We start from the raw sequence: 11,727 nt of genomic DNA on the forward strand, positions 1-11,727 counted from the left end.
GGAGAGCCTCATGGACTTTACATCTCAGTGAAAAGAAAATGGGCATGTGGACGAGAGCCTACCATTCCAGCTAAAACAGGAAGCCTAAAGTAGGTGGGTCATGGTCCAGACATATTCCTGAGAAAGAAAGGAGTGAGACTCTTAAAAATAATCAGTATAGCTGGGTACTGTTGGCTCATACCTGTAATCCTAGCCACTCAGGAGGCTGAGATAGTGGACTAAAGCCAGGCAAGAACATATGTGAGACTCTTATTTCTAATTAACCACCAGAAAACCAGAAGTGGTACTGTGGCTCAAGTGGTAGGGCACCAGCCTTGAGCTGAAGAGCTCAGGGACAGCATACCGGCCCAGAGTTCAAGTCCTATGAGTGACAAAGAAAAAAGAGTATAAAAATGGACTGGAGGTATGGTTCAGTAAGTGTGAGGCCCTGACTTCTCAACTTACTACCACTAAAACATGTGCACATTTTCATAATCAATTATACTGGAATAGATTTCTTGGTGTACTGGTACTGTTTTCTTCATAGTAAGGACTATTCTCCAAAAAGACTCTGCCCTTACTGGGTCAACTATATGCATTATTCTTGCCTTACTATTGAGAAACTACATAACACTGAGATTATTCTTATTAATCAGTTGTTTCCACTTCTCTGAAATGCTTCCCCATACCTTTAAGGGCTTTGATATTTTGGAGTATAGTATTTTATTTGCATACTACACTCAAAATTTTGCATGTATAAAAGTGAAATCTTGCTATCAAGCAAAACTGTGAGTATACTGAAATAGCTAATCAATTAACAGAGACAGTTTGTTAATCTACTGACAAGATAGCTCATTTTATCTACAGCAGTAGATCCATTTAATGAAACATATTATGTAAACTTAAGGTATGTCCAATAAAGCATATTGGGAAATAGAGCTGAAAAATCAAAGAGTAAACAGAATAAACTTATTATCACTTGCTCAGAAATTCACTATCACCTTCTTTCTACTGTATGTAATGATGGTAAAATAGTCTTCTCCATGCACACTAGGAAGCTCAGCAGGATGTCAATGGTTTTCTTTCTCTTGGGTGGTCTGTGGACAATTTTCTGTTTGAAATTAACAGCCTCAATTCTCTCCTTTCGGCGACCCTTAGTCAAATGACTCACTGATTTCATCGATTAAAGGAGGTTTATTCCCTCATTTATGATCAGTTGTCTTTACAGTAAGACATGGAGACCATGGAAATGATGACTTCCAGGTTACTATATTTTATGTGAAAGTTCAAGGTTACTAAATTTTATGTGAAAAGGGGAAATTTGTTTTTCCTACCAGAATCTGTGGAAAATTTTTAACAGTGTTGTCTTCCAACTTTTCCTACCATGATTATAAGATGAAGTAACCTTTAATGGGCAATGGGACCCAAGGTCATCAAGGCCCAAAAGAGAGCTGAATTCTTTTAATCCTCTTTTTTTGCCATGAATAGAAATTGGATTCTTTAATTATTGATTTGATTTATACAGAAGTAGGATGTTGAATTAGCTTTTTTTGTACTTTTTCTATTTGTTTATATATTCGCATATGCACTTAAAATATAAACATTATTAATTCTGGCCTCTACTATAGCTCTGATAGAATGAAACATGGTGACTCTTTTGCCAGCTGTCATGGCTATTAATATTGACATGTCTAGAGATATACTTTAATATACTTCAAATATACATATTTTCTGAATGTAAGTTAGTTTTCTTCTATGTGTTACAAAGATTCTTTTTTTTGTCAGTCGTGAGGCTTGAACTCTGGGCTTGGGTGCTGTCCTTGTGCTCTTCTGCTCAAGGCAAGCACTCTACTGCTTGAGTCACAGCGCCACAGTTTTCTAGTGGTTTATTAGAGATAAGGGTCTCACTGACTTTTCCTGCCCTGGCTGGCTTTGAACTGTGATTCTCAGATCTCAGCTTCCTGAGTAGCTAGGATTACAAGCATGAGCCACCGACTCCCAGCACAAAGATTCTTAAAATGTTTGACCTTCCTGGTGTTCATCACTAAAACTCTGTCTCAGAGGCAAGAAGTTATGTGAATTCAGGTATTTCTTCTAGAACAGTTGGCTCTAAGCCTTTCCTACTTGGATTAGATGGGACTGTTTAGAAATTTTAATTTTAAATCTTTCATTGCAGAGAACCAACTCTGGTCTTTATTCTGATAACTATTCTAATGCTCCTTGTAATTTTAGTGACACAGTTTATGTTAGAAAGGACAGGACTGCAAGTTCTTCACTTTTAATAGAATGACATTTAATAATATGTAGGGATCTGTCTTAAGTATATCATGTATATTATTTTTAATTCTTAATGGTCTGTGAGGGAAAACTAGTAGAAATTTAATTTACTAGGTGACAGAAGTCAAGTTCTAAGAAATAGTTTACTTTTCATGGCCATAAATCAACTGAATTACAGAGCTAAGACTTGAAACCATACCTACATAAACCCTACATATATATAGATATATATATATGCATATATATTACCATTACCCTAATAAATAGTATTAGTTTTAAATGTCACTGTAAATTAGTATTCAGACATGCTGGCAATTGTAGTACTACCTTGACATTTAGTGTTTTTTTTAACAGCCATATAAACTTCATTTTGCAAATATTCACTAAGCGGCTTCTATGATAGACATTTCGGTTGATAATGAATCCAAAGCAAATGAAAATCAAACATGGTGCCTGTATTTTAGACTTTTATAATCCAATAGAAAGCATATACCATTTAAAATAATTAGTGAATAGTAGTTGTTATACATATGCATTGTTATTAGTTACTGGAAACTATAATCATAGGCTGAATTAAGAGGGAGACAGAATTAACCAGTCATATGAAAGGACTGTAACATAGGATGGTTGTTGGAAGGGTTTTAGATAAGCAGAGAACAGTGGAATAGTTTAATTGTAGGTTCACAGGCAGGAAGTTCTTTCCATGTTGAAGTGGAACACATAGGTCTGGCAAGGTACTAGGGACTAGATTCTACAGAGCACTGAGATAGTTCATGTTTTATGTGTATCTAATGGACACTGATTAATAACAGGTTCGAATTAGAGCATGACTTGTGAGTTAAGTTGACTGACTTTTCATGTCAAAATTCAGTATGTGGGTAGGAATCATTGGACAAGTAACCCATATGTGACTTTATGAACTGAAAATTAATCTGTGGGTTTTGGTAACAAAATCTGTAGCTTTACTGGCACTCATGTAGTGTTTACTAACTCTGGAGCAGCTTATTGATGCTATCAGGAAAGTGTTACATTTGTAAAAAGAAATGCATTATTCATGCTATAAAATTAAATGTTGCATTGCAAAGCAATAGACTAAACATCTCCTTAGTCAATTTTTGTAAACTAAATGTTGTAAAATTATATTGGAGGAAACAGACAGCATAAATCCACTGGGAATATATTTAAGATTTTTTTTACTTTGTACTGATAGACATAAAATCATGTGTTTTCATTCCTAGCATAGTAAGTCCTCCCCTCCCCATACTGACCTTCAGGTTTGTTGTATATGTTTGCAACTTTGAAAGCATATGCAATGTGAAAATATATTTTATATATTTACATAAAATCAAGTATATGGTCCTTATGTCTTTTCCACACATAATAAAATCATACCCCTGTGTAGCCAAGATTCTATCCTCTAAAATAAATTTCTAAAGAATTCTGAGCTCTTCCTGTAAGCGACCAGAGGTGACCTGTGAAAATGGTTCGCTACTCTCTAGAACCAGAAAACCCCACAAAATCATGCAAGTCAAGAGATTCCAATCTTTGTGTATACTTTAAGAACACCAGAGAAACAGCCCAGGCCATCAAGGGTATGCATATCTAAAAAGCGACCAAGTATCTGAAAGATGTCACGTTAAAGAAGCAATGTGTGCCATTCTGGCGTTACAATGGTGGAGTTGGTAGGTGTGCCCAGGCCAAACAGTGGGGCTGGACACAGGGTCGGTGGCCCAAAAAGAGTGCTGAATTTCTGCTGCACATGCTTAAGAATGTATAGAGTAATACAGAACTGAAGGGTTTAGATATAGACTCCCTGGTCATTGAACACACCCAGGTGAACAAAGCACCTAAGATGCGCCGTCGAATTTACAGAGCCCCTGGTAGGATTAACCCATCCATGAGCTCCCCCTGCCACATTGAGATGATCCTTACTGAGAAGGAGCAAATTGTTCCTAAACCAGAGGAGGAGGTTGCACAGAAGAAAAAGGTATCCCAGAAGAAACTGAAGAAACAATAACTTATGGCATGGGAATCAATTTAACACAAAATAAATGCAAATAAATCAAACAAAAAGAATTCTGAACATTTTTTATGAAATATACATTAATGCATAGTGTTCTCTTATGATACAAGAGTCTACCTAGCTTTCTGGAGTATAACTTATATCCGCACCAATCTCACTAAAATAGAGACACAAACTTTTCATTTAATAAATGTGGATATTAAGAGTTAAGATGAGATTGTATTAAGCACTTGCACATAATACTTAATGCACAGGAAAGGCAATTGATGTTTGTATTATTAGTAGCATCATTTTCCATTGCTCCACCTAGTGCTAGATATGAAATGATGGGTGAACTTGGTCACAGTCTCTTTTATCATGTACATGAACATGGAAATAATCTCTTCTTATATTTGAGAAGCTGAAAGAAGACATGACTAGAACTTAGAATGAAAAGGAAGGAATGACATATGACATGGACAAAGAAATAGATACTTGTATGTTAATCTTTAGCCTTAATCTTAAAGTAATACAGCTATGGAGAGGTGTAAGAATTGAAAAAAGGTCAGAGCAACATGTATTGTTTGTTAAAACATGAGTTGCACAGTGCCTGACAACTTCTGAGTGGTAGAGATGAGATTTAATATGAGAATCCATGCTCTAAGCCACATAATTTTATCGAAATCAAGTATTAAAGCAGGAGAAGGTGGACTTCTGCAAAGGCAGTGACCACAGTGAGCAGAGCTTAGATTTAAACACTGTTCAGGTTGATGGATGGACAGAATGTGGTGGATATTGGATTTAGCAAACAAGTGAATCTGTGTTGCCCTTCTTGACTCTAAATAATGTAAGCCTTAGTCAGGGTCTGGTTGACATCATAGGAGATTCTATGCATCAGGTGAGCTTAATTATGTAGTGTAAAAAACAGTTCTAAATTTTGGAGATTTTTACAGATCTTAAGACATCTTCACCATATGGTTATCACATTTAAAATCTTATGATTATTTCTCCCTAAAGTTAGCAATTCACAATCTTGGATCTATCAAACAGCATTTCCTCGAGGGTGTCTGGTTATGATTTTTTTCCCTTATAAATAGTGCTTGATGTTAACACTAATGGTCAAGTTGTTAAAGGAACTATTTGAGATTTTTTAATTTTTATTTTATTGTCAAGGCAATGTACAGCAGGGTTACAGTTACATAGGTAAGGTAATGAGTACATTTCTTGTTGAACTTGTTACCCCCTCCCTCATTTTTCTCCCACTTTCCCTCCCCCAAATCTCCCCCCAACCCCCAGTTGTACAGATGATTTTCAACATATTGCCTTGTGAATGTCACTGCTGTATTGTCCCTCCTTTGTCCTTTGTCTCACCATTCTGTTGTTCCCTTCCCTTCCCTAATTCAGATAAATGTATATGCAATACTCAGGGTACCAAAATCAAATACAGTGACAACATGGGGAAAAACACAACAGAAAAAAAGAAACCACATAGTGTATTAAAAACAACAACAACAAAGAAAAACCTCTTGTGTCCATGTCTTGGAGTTCATTTTACTTAGCATCATCTTATATGGTTATAACTATTGAGCTATTTTGTTCATCTACTAAGATTATCCTAGATGTATACTAATTATTACAAATAAGGGAAACTATGTGTTTCTTTGGGTCTGGCTTGCTTCACTTCACATGATTTTTTTTTTCCTTACAAATGGGGCAGTGTCATTCTTTCTGATGGAAACATAGCATTCCATTATATATATATATATATATATATATATATGTATGTATATATATATACACACACATATATGTATATAACATCTACACATATATACGTATATATATATATATATATATATCACATTTTTCTGATCCATTCATCAACTGATGACATCGAGGGTGGTTCCATATCTTAGCTATGGTAAATAATGCTACAAAAAATGTAGTTTTGCTGGTAGCTTTAGTATGGCCTTATTTGTGCTCATTTGGGTAAATGCCGACAAGTAGGATTTCTGGGTCATAAAGGAGATCTATGTTTAGTCTTTTGAGGAACCTCCATACTGCTTTCCAAACTATTTGAAGTGAAATGCTTAGTTCAAATGATACTTCACCAAATGCCTTATTCTATTTTCATGTGGACTTATTAAAGCGTTTTGATCATTATACAGGGTCTACTGTTTCTCAGAAATCATTTGGGATGGTTTCAAAGATCAGAATGTCAAGAACATATTGACTTTGGTAATATTCTTAATATATTGGCTTTCTCTCCTGTGTTCTCCAAAGCTATAATCCTTGCTTCCAACAGTTATTCCATGAGTTTTAAAAACCTGCTGATATCATGCTTCTGATGGAAGCATAGAATTCTATTTTGTATATATGCCACATTTTTCTTGATCCATTCTCCATTGAAGGGCATCTGGACTGATTCCATATCTTGGCTATGGGAAGCAGTGCTCCAGTGAACATGGTTGTGCTGGTAGCTTTAGTTCAGTCTGGCTTGTGGTCTATTAGATAAATGCCCAGGAGTGGAATTGCTGCATCATAGGGAAGCTTTGTGCTTCCATCAGAAAGACTGGCATTGCCTCATTTGTAGGAAATGGAAAGACTTGGAAAAAATATATTAAGAAAAGTAAGCCAGAGCCAAAGAAATATGGTTCTTTGCATGATTTCCCTCATTTGAAAATTACTATGTACATATAAATCTACAAGCAAACACAATGGATGGTAAAAGACAAAGAAACTACAGTTTGCTATGATAAACCATACAGGACTCTAAATATTCACACAGTGAGACCAAAGAAGGATATTCTTTGGGGAGAATCACATGGACTCAATAGCTATGTACATATGATCATATAAGATGATACTTATTGAAATGAACTTCAAGAAATGGAAGCAAAAGGTTTTTTGTTTTTGTGGGATTTATTGTTGCTGTTTTTTTTTATTTTTTGAGTCTGGTCATGGGGCCTGAACTCTGGGCCTGGGCGCTGTCCCTCAGCAATTCAGCTCAAGGCTAGCACTCTACCACTTGAGCCACAGCGCCATTTCCTGCTTTTTTCTTTTTGCTTATGTGGTGCTGAGGAATCGAACCCAGGGACTCATGCATGCAAGGCAAGCACTCTACCATTGAGCCACCTTCTCAGCCCCTGTTGTTGCTGTTTTTGATTTCTGTATTTTTTGTCTTGTGTGTAAACTTATCTGTTTTGGGAAGGTATGGGGAAACACAGAAATGGTGGGACAAAGGGTAAACAAATGCATCAGTGATACTAGACACTATGTTGAAAATGAACTATCAACTTATGGGGGGAGAGGAATTGGGAGGAAAACCTGGGAGAAAATGAGGGAATAGGTGACACCATTCATAAAGAAATATACTTATTACCTGACCTATGTAACTCTAATGCTTCTGTATATCATGTTTACAATAAAAATGATAATAAAATAAAAGTCTATCTACTGAAACATAAAAAAAATCTTATATCTAGTGAACCACTTTATACAATTTCTAACAGGAAAAAAGTCAAGGCATGACTTTTATTTGACAACATACCATCTCAGCTTTAAAGTATTTCAAACCATTGAGTAGTCCTTTTGTTATCCTTTTAAAATGTTAATTTATTCAAGTGCTGGTGGCTCACACTTATAATCCTAGATACTCGGGAGGCTGAGATATGAGGATCTTGGTTCAGAGCCAGCCAGGGCAGGAAAATCCATGAGATTCTTAACTCCAATTAACCACCCAAAAAACAAAAGTGAAGTTGTACACTAGTATAGCACTAGTCTTGAGCTGAAAAGCTCAGAGATAGCACCCAGGCTCTGATTTCAAGCTCTGAAATTGAAAAAAAATTAATTTAATGGTAGAGAAAATATGATCAATATATGTTATACTCATGTGTGAAAGTGTCCCAGTTAAACCCATTATTGTATACAATTAATACCCACTATATTACAAAGAGGTTTAGGAAAAGTTATTTTTCTCCATTACCAAAATAAACATGTGGTTTGTTAAACAATATTTGAAATCCTAAAATGTATAAAGAAGGAGAAAAACATCACTCCTAGCATAGTTTCCTTACTTACATTAGTATAGTTCTCACTTACTGTTTTCTATGTTTAGTGTCACAGGCATTGTTGGAGTTCCTGTTACAAGGGTCTTATCATCTACTTCAGCCCTGTCTAGACGGAAAGATTATCAAACTGTTTTCATCCAGTCTCAATGTGGTCAGATGTCCATACCCCTTATAGCATTACTATGGTTTCTGGATCTCCTGTAATTTTGGGGTCCTATCCTCACAGCAAAGTGAAAGATGTGTGGCTGTTCATGACTATAGCTCAGAGGCCCTTGTTATGGGTTTGGCTTTTTAGACCTAGAGCTGTAGAAGGCAAAGGGAACCATGGACTCTCAGACTATAATGAAAACATTTCATAAGCACCAAAACTAATATGAAAACATATGCATTATTATCTTTGCATTCTATTTCTTTTCTTGTTGTTGTTGTATTGTTTTTGGTTGGTCCTGCGGCTTGAACTCTAGGCTTGGGCTCTCCCTGCACTCTTCAGCTCAAAGGGAGCGCTCTACCACTTGAGCCACAGTGCCACTTCCAGTTTTTGAGTGGTTTATTGGAGATAAGAGTCTCACAGACTTTCCTGCCTGGGCTGGCTTTGAACCGCGATTCTCAGATCTCGGCCTCCTGAGTAACTAGGATTACAGGTGTGAGCCACTGGCGCCCGGCTCTATTTCTTCTTTTATGTTATGATTATGATTATAACAAATATTATTTGCCTATAAAGTGTTTTAGTCTGGTTAAGATATTCCATCTTATTTAAACACTTCCCTTTTCTAGGTTAGTATAAACAATGATATATTTAATAATAACTGTAATAATAAACTTTAGTTTTTATTGAAAAATATTCCCCAAATCAAAAGACTCATAAGTGATGAAGCTGAGATTAAAATAAGAGTTCATATTCTTATCCACTATGGGTTACTGCCAAGACACTTTAAGTACAATTAAAATACTTAGATATTAATTTCTATTTATTAATAAGTATGTATGGTGTTTAGTATGTGTAGCCAAAGTACTCTTCAGGTTGATATAATTCACACTGCCACTAAATATTTGTGGAAATTTCTGCCTTAACTATTCTCATTCTCTGTCTCTGTCTCTCTCTGTCTGTCTCTCTCTTTCTCTATCTCCCTCTCTCTCTTTCTTCCTCTATGTCTTTTGCTCCCTCTCCTTTCTTTCCCTTCCATTCTTCCCTCCTTCCTTGCTTTTCTCCTTTCTTATTATGTGTATTTTTCAATGGTAAGGCTTGAAATCCGAGGTATACCACTTGAACCATATTCATACCTTACTTCCTGTTATTTGATGGTTAATTGTTTTTGCTTTTTGAGCAAGGGGTCTGCTTTGATTAGATTAACTTTTTGTGGATTAACTTTTTGAGGTAGTTCTGAAAATGGATAAGTTATTTGGGCTTTCTGAACCTTTTACCACTAAACTATAAGGGTGAAAATTTAGATTATTCAGGTACATACTTTAAAATTTTAATGTTATTCTATGACCCTACAAGTCAAATCAGATATAAATCCTTCTATTTTGAAACAAAAATATATGTTCCTTGAATTGCAAATGTCTATTTCTATTTATTATAAAAAATTATTATATAAAAATTTGAGTCATATATTTAATTTCCCCCTTAATGAAGATATACACAAAATACGCATTCTATGATTTCAAATAAAGACAGTTATTTCCAGAAGGTAAGTAATGGCATTGGAAGTTTTGGGGTAGTATACGTCAATTATGAAAGATTTAAAACTCTGAAGTTCTTGTTATCCTATGTAATTTATAAGGATATTAAATTATTTTCTTGACCTTGTCCACACTCTGGAGCATAGCATGGCCTTTCTATGATACTATAGCTAGAATTTTATGAAATTAGAAGAAATATTCATCATGTCAAACTTGACATTGATATATAGAAATGGGGCAGTGTGAAACCCACCTTCTTAATTTAGCAGGTCTCATGAGTGCTTTTTGGGGTCAGGGATGGTGCTTTAGGATGGGACCATGGATATATCTTCTCAGAAACTGTGTATATGAAGAGCACTGAATAGTTCTCCTCTTCTCAGAAAATCATTTCTAGAGGACTGTCTTTTGGAACTTAACCCCTCTTGAAACCTCTTTGAAACAAGGCCATTATATGTACCTATCACACCACCCATGTATTAGCCATTCTTCAGTGTCCACACTTAAGTGTCCCTTATTCCAGGAAGAAAGTTATCTTCTTGATGGCTCTATTTTTTACATTGTAAGATCATTGCTTAATTACTTATTTGTCTATCAGTGCTATCTAAACTTCAAAGCAGAATTCACTTAATACATCTGTTCATGCCCAATATCCAATGCATAGTAATAGTATTTAATAAATGGTTGTTGAATGGATGCAGGAATACAGATGGATTAATTTTGCTAGTAAAATGTACACTTTCTTTTTAGACTTTTCCTATTAGACTTTGGTTCTGCTAAGACTGGACCTTAATAGTTGAGAGCACTTGCCTTGGCATCTGTTCGTAGTTGTTTTAATCCTGGCTCTGCCTCATCAGAGCTATCTGACTGACCATGGCAAATAGCTAGTATCTTTGTGCCTCATATCATCTTCCATTTGTGCAATGGAATTATTGTACATGACTGTTCTTTGCATTTGTAACTAACTAGACGGTTGTGTTCTTTCACTATGTGTATGAGTGTTGACATGATTGATTAAATTTGAAGCCTCTTTAAAGTAGAGCCTCATTTAACACAGAATCTTACGTCTCTATGAATACAGCAATATGGTTACAGCAATATTTATTGAACATAACGTATGTAGTTTGGAAAATTCATCTAATCAAAGCCCTAGTAATTGTTGTTTTTGTCAATCTGTGACATAATGTAGCCTATAAACATCATAACAGTTGAGAATGTGTTCTTTTGTTTGAATTGGCTTATAAGATTCAACAGAAGAACAGAACAGAGCAGAATAATAAGATTGATGGAGAGGGGGAGGACTTAGATGAAATGGGCTCTGCCTCCAAAACTCTGCAAAGGAGGCCTTCTAGCCAGGCATTGGTGGTTCATGCCTGTAATCCTAACAGTTAAGGAGGCTGAGATCTGAGCATCATGGTTCAAAGTCAGCCTGAGCAGGAAGTCAGTAACACTTATCTCCAAATAACCACTAGAAAGTTGAAAGTGGTACTGTGGCTCAAAGTGGTGGAGTGCTTAGCCTTGAGAAAAAGAGCTCAGGGACAGCATCTAGGCCCCAAGTTCAAGCCCCATGACCAGAAAAAAAAATTTTTTTTATTTTATTTTATTTGTGAAGATACTGTACAGAGGGGTTAAAATTACATGGGCAGGATAATGCGTACATTTCTTACCAAGCATTGCAGCCTCCTCCTTTTGTTTACCCTTCACATCACATCCCTTCCC

General features: G+C 35.7%; 1 protein-coding gene and 1 pseudogene across 2 annotated transcripts in view; both read left to right on the top strand.

Annotated features, from left to right (window-relative positions):
• Nell1 (neural EGFL like 1) overlaps positions 1–11,727 on the top strand; it is an 822,774-nt gene that overhangs the window by 576,181 nt on the left and 234,866 nt on the right. The window lies entirely within an intron of this gene.
• Positions 1,802–4,284, top strand: LOC105988139 (annotated as a pseudogene).

Source organism: Dipodomys ordii, unplaced genomic scaffold (genome assembly GCF_000151885.1).
Source record: "Dipodomys ordii isolate 6190 unplaced genomic scaffold, Dord_2.0 Scaffold46, whole genome shotgun sequence".
In the NCBI taxonomy this organism is placed as follows: Eukaryota; Metazoa; Chordata; class Mammalia; order Rodentia; family Heteromyidae; genus Dipodomys; species Dipodomys ordii.